Source organism: Leptonychotes weddellii, chromosome 10 (genome assembly GCF_054177405.1).
Source record: "Leptonychotes weddellii isolate Sample4059 chromosome 10, ASM5417740v2, whole genome shotgun sequence".
NCBI classification, from domain to species: Eukaryota; Metazoa; Chordata; class Mammalia; order Carnivora; family Phocidae; genus Leptonychotes; species Leptonychotes weddellii.
Genome location: NC_138378.1, coordinates 27,949,501 through 27,955,393, shown reverse-complemented (window position 1 = coordinate 27,955,393; position 5,893 = coordinate 27,949,501). Strand labels below are relative to the sequence as shown.

General features: G+C 48.0%; 1 long non-coding RNA gene across 1 annotated transcript; it reads right to left on the bottom strand.

Annotated features, from left to right (window-relative positions):
• Positions 1-2,173: 2,173 nt before the first annotated feature.
• Positions 2,174-5,674, bottom strand: LOC145723827 (uncharacterized). The gene is made up of 3 exons (XR_014149150.1): positions 5,001-5,674; positions 4,663-4,899; positions 2,174-3,849 (listed from the first exon to the last, which is right to left on the bottom strand). It is a non-coding gene; the product is annotated as an uncharacterized LOC145723827 (long non-coding RNA).
• Between the last annotated feature and the right edge of the window lie 219 nt (positions 5,675-5,893).

The window sequence follows — 5,893 nt, the reverse complement described above, 5'->3', positions numbered from 1 at the left end:
TGGAAAGAATGAATTTCCATGTATTAAATCAATCACCTATTAATGTGTATTCATGATATTTTAAATATTTTCCACTAAAAAAGCACAGCAGATAATCATTAAAATTATCTTAGGAGTGGAATTTCTAGGGTGAAGGGCATGCATTTTATTTTAACTCTGTTGGTTTACCCCCTCCACTGAGGGGTGACAGAGTGGTCATGTCCCATTGTGTCAGGCGTTCCTGTGACCTTCTGCAGAAATGAACCCCAGAACTCCATCACATCATGCAAAAGTACAGTGAATGGACACTCAGAAAAGGAGGGGAGAATGTGACACCTTCCACCCCCAGTAACTCCCCAGGCCACCCCAGCCAGAGCCCTGTGCAGGAGGACTTCACTCCCCAGCCCTGCACCACCCCACCCCACCCCCCGCCGCACACACAACCCAAACTCAACTAGGTCCCACTCTGCGGAGTTCAGAACTCACGCTCAGGTGGAATAGAATTAGTCACACTCAATTCAGTGATGATGATGATATCCTAAAAAAGAATCCTCTGAATGTAGATATAAAGGTTATAGATTCTGCCCTGGACAACCAGTGATGCCCAGAGCTTCCAAGAGGCATCTTCTAGACAATGCATTTCGTTTCCCCCAGGACTCCAGCAAGGAAAAGCAGAGAAAAATCATGGCCAGCCAGACACTTTACCCAGTGTGGAAACAGATGTCTGATTCTAAAGGACTCCTAGCAGGCATGAGGGTGGAGAAGTAGCGCACCCTGCCCAGAGAATGGAGAACAAGCTGGCAAGAGCAGAGGAGGAGCCCTTCAACAATGGCTCCTACAGGAAGCTCTGAATGGAATCTCACACAAGATCACAGATAAGACGAACCTTCCACCCCAGGAGGGACTGCTCAACAGCTATGTACTCTCCAAGAAGGCTGAGTGAGACAGAAACCCCAACATCTCTCTCCTAATCCAAAAGAGGAAGATGATGCTTAACCCACTCACCTTCAACATGTCCCAGCTGCTTGACAAGGTGAGTCTGCTTTCTGTGGAGTTAAGCAAAACTAAGAAGCCGGTGAGTCCCAGCTTCATGGAGATGAATCCTAAGTCCCAGGCACCCTCTTGCCCCCAAAGACCGATCATGGCAATTGAATTCCAACACACTGTAGACCAGAACTTGTTGGATGGTGTTCCAGTTGTTTATTGCTGTATTTAAAGCAGCAACAACTTAGTAGTTTAAAACAACAACTGTCATTTTGCTCATGAATATGTAATTTGGACAAGACTTGGAGGGTGCAGCTCATCTCTGCTTAATGTAGCATCACCTGGAGCAACTCCTTTGGGGTTGCGTATCCACTTTCAAAATGGCTCCGTCACTTGGCTGGCAAGTTGGTGCTAGCTGTCAGCTGGGAGCTCAGCCAGAGTTGGCATCCTGGGGTTTTGGTTTATTTCCACATGGGCTTCTCTTCAGGTCTTGAGCTTCCTTACAACATGGGATCTGGGTCTAAGAGTGGGCGTTCTGAGAAGTCTGGGCAGAAGCCAAACGTTTTCCTATTACCTAGTCTCAGGAGCTCCAGCATATCCCCCTCACTACATTTTTTGGACAAACCAATCACTAAGTCTTGCTCAGAATTAAGGAGAGGGGAATTAGCAGCCACCTCGCAATGGGAGGAGTATCAAAGAATTTAGTGCCATCTCAAGTTTACCACTGATGATGACCTGCATTTGCTGTATAACTCTTCCTAGAGGAAGCCTCAGGCACATCTAAGCTGTGCATGATTGTGCCTCAGCAGTAGAATGCCATGCTCCCTCTGTTAGGACAGAACACTGGAGGATGACGGGAATGTAGACAGACTTTGAAACCCATATTCACCAATTCATAATCTACCCCCGTCCTCATATCCTTACAAATCCTTATAAACAGTATGTTCACCTACCTACCTTTGGGAGCCCTAATGCCTAAGAGGTAAGAGAAACACTCTAACCCAGACTGAACATCTCATATCAGAAAGTTGGAAAAATTAGTGGGCTAATGCAAAGAGTTCACAAAATCCTTGCAGACTTTTACAAATTTAACAACCTGATGGTTTGATTTTTTTTTTTTTTTTGCTGAGTTAGTATAGGACTACAGTAGAAACTGTGAATTGTCCAATCCAGCCAATTGGACTTCAGTTCAACTAGCTGAAGGACATAAACTTTCCTCCTGCCCACAGCAACCACAGTCAATTTGCACAGGATCTGAAATCCGGATGTTTCGTGCACAGTGTAAGGCCCTGATTTTAATGAAATTATTTTGGGACATCATACATGGATTGTTTCTGTGGAATCTGCATACCCAAGTTATTAGAGTTCAGACATTCATAGGCATTGAATGAAGTACTCTCTCTACCTCCTTCTTTCTCTCTCTCTCCCTCATGCACACACACCCAAGTCACCATACATTTCTTCTTGATTAAAAAACCCTGAAGTAAGATAAAGGGGACTGCATCCAACTTCTTTGTGGCTGGACAGAAGAAAGAGCTGGAAGAGCCATGACATCCCCAGTTGGTTTCCCATTTGGACCTTTCTCTATACCGAATTCCTCCAACAGAGACACACAGAGGCTCCACTCAGGGATGGTGGTGGCATTCTACACCATGGAAGCAGCTCTGGCCTCTGAGACATGCCCAAAGAGGACTGAGTCTAAACCTAATAAAAATGGTCTTGGGGCGCCTGGGTAGCTCAGTCGGTTAAGCGACCAACTCGTGATTTCAACTCAGGTCATGATTTCATGGGTCATGGGATGGAGCACCACATTGGGCTCCATGCTTAGTGGGGAATCTGCTTGAGATTCTCTCTCTCCCTCTGTCCCCCCCCTCAACTCGTACTCCCTCTCTCTTTCTCTCTCTCTCAAATAAATAAATAAATCTTTTTTTTTAAAAAAAAGGTCTTGATTTCCAGAAAATGGAACATGAACCTACAAACTCAGAAGCAAATTTACTTATTAATTTAAAAAAATCACTGGCTACCCTTGTCCAGAGAAATCAGTAAGATCTAAGATTTAAAAAGGTCTCTCTGCCCTCCAGAGAATGTTATAAATTTTTAGAAACCAGTACCTGGCTGTTTCCCTTACTGCTCTTACTGTCCAGGCCTCTCCCTGCAAAATGTGAGAGTACCTTCCAGGGCCACGTGATACGCCAACACCTCCAGGAGCTGCCTCCTGCCCTCTCGTCCCCCCTCCCCCAATCAGATGTCTCCAGATCCTCTTTCACCTTCTTCCCTGTGTCTTTATAGCTCTATAAGTGGTCCCAGGTGATGGTAGAAGAGAATACTTAACGACCTTCCCAGAATTTCATGTGTTCTAGAAAATACGTCATTAACCATCATTTTTCCCCCTTCTAAATGGTTCAATGTGATTTTTTGATGTTTTCTCTTTAATTGGCTTTGTGTAACAAAGACAAGGGAAGGAACACAGATGTATTCCAAGGTTGAATAAAAGTACAACACGTCACCATAATGGCATAACCATTTCCTCTGCTTGTAAGTTTTAAAACATTGTGTGGAGGTAATTGTGCATGTACTAACTCTTCGACCCTGCTTCAGGCCATTTTGGCCAATTCCAGGGGAACTGCCCTCAGGCCAGTTTTCCTTGTGTCTCTCGTGGCATGTGCAGGTGACAAAGGAAGTGCCTTCCAGACCTCCTTCCCCCGTCACCCCCAGACCCCTAACCTGGGCCCAGGCTTTGTTGGCTCCTCCTGGAGGTCTGGCTGCCGAACATCTGGCTCTTTGTTGAGGATGACAGCAGCCTAATTGCATATTTCTTTTCTCATCAAAGCAAAATTGTTGGCATTCCACAGAAGCTGTTTGCCGAATAATGCACCATCTGGCCTTCTGTGATAAGGAAATAATTGATTATTTTGAAGAGTCTTAATTCATCCTGCCTGCTGCACGTTAAGGAGAGAGAGAGCGGGGGCCTGAACTTGCAAGATAGCTGTGCTTTCACTAAAATAAAGTAAGAAGCTGCAACCTCAGAAAGCCGAAGTTCCCTTCTAATTCATTTATTTTTTAACAAATAGTGATTAAAGTGATTACTCCGTGCTAGGCACTCTTCTGAGGACTTTACAAATATCAGCTCATCTATCCTCAAAACAACCCTCTTCTGCAGAGAAGGAGACCATGAGGAGTCTTAAGAAAGTTCTGGTTCTTGGGGCGCCTGGGTGGCTCAGTTGGTTAAGCGACTGCCTTCGGCTCAGGTCATGATCCTGGAGTCCCTGGATCGAGTCCCGCATCGGGCTCCCTGCTCGGCAGGGAGTCTGCTTCTCCCTCCGACCCTCCCCCCTCTCATGTGCTCTCTCTCATTCTCTCTCTCTCAAATAAAAAATTAAATCTTTAAAAAAAAAAAAAAAGAAAGTTCTGGTTCTTCATCTGGATGCTGGTTACCTGAGCGTGCTCAGTTTGGAAACATCTGTCGACTGTACGCATACAGTGGCTGTGCTTATGGATGTTATTCTTCAAGAAAAGTAGAACAAAAAATTCCAGTGTGGTGAACGCTATTATTGTTCACCCCTTTTGCAGACGGGGAGACTGAGGCCTGGAGGAAGCCAGCAGCCAGATGCTGGCCTCCAGGCCCTTCCCCGTGCCCCGCCCCTCGCTGCGTGGCGTCCTGGGGGAGGGGCTTGGCTGGGGGAGAGGGATGCGAGGTACCTGTTCTTCGCACTGTTAGAACAGAGCGCTCCGGTCACCAGCCTGCTCGCTGTTTACGGCTTGTTCTCTTAAGAAATAAGTTTCCACCGAGGACCGTGAGGAGACAGCCCTCGCTAGTCCAAGCCAAGCTGCCACCGCAGTGAGCCCAAAGGATCCGAACGACACGGCCAGGAACGCAGGCAGCGCGGGGAGCCGGTGGACAGGGCGGAGGGGCCTCGGGGGGTGAAGGTGGGACACCTGACACCAAACAGGTCACAAATTAGCCGGGAGTGGCCCCCAAGGAGAGCAGCAGCGGATGTCAGGGGACCGGACCCCCCACACCAGAGCCTTCGACTTACCGGGTCCTGCCCTCTTCTTCCCCCAAGTTGACACGGAGTAAGATGAGAAAAAAAGACAAATAATAGCCTCTCCAATAACCTCAAGAGGATTTAGGCAGACGCCCACACTCTCAGCTCTATCCCTTCCCTACCCAGCTCAGGAAAAGCCCCACAACCCAGCCAAGGGGGGGAAAGCCAAGACACAAAACATTCAGGGTACATCCCGAGATGACCGAGTTCAATGTGGTTTCTTCCACCGTCTCTGGGGGCCTCTTCAGATACGGAGCACGCATTCCCAGCGGCTCTGTCAGCATTTCACCCTCCCCAATAATAAGCAATGACCATGGAGGCCCTGCTCTATGCCAGGAACTTGACTCATGTTAGGAGGAAAAAAAAAAAAAAGCAAAAGGAAGAGGAAGAGGAAAAGGCAAGTTTCACCTTAGCTGGTGCTCAGGACAAGCGGTCACTGTGCTGTGAGGTACGGTTGGGAAGGAGAGTCCAGGATGCCATCTGAGCAGAGACACACCGGTTAGACCAAGAAGACTCTGAAGGCACAATACACTGGACCCCCATGTAAGGTGCTTGACCTCTTCTGCAGGCCCTGAGGTTCAAGTGCAAAAGGTTCTTTAAGGGGGTGGTCCGAGGAAGTGAGGAGGTGAGGGGGGAGGGGGCCAGCCCCTGGAGTGTGAAGGTGTCCATTGTGGGCATGCAGGGCTCAATCCTGCTGGGGCCTCTGGGAGACAGAGACACACACACCACACTGGACTTGGCCGTCATTTTACTCACTGCCACCACTTGTGACCAGCCTGCCCAGGTGCCAAGCACGCTCCAGTAGGTGGAGAGCCCTGGGGCTTGCAGGAGGGAGCCCATGCACCAAAACAGCCTTGAGCATGATGGGCTGAGGGCAGCATTGA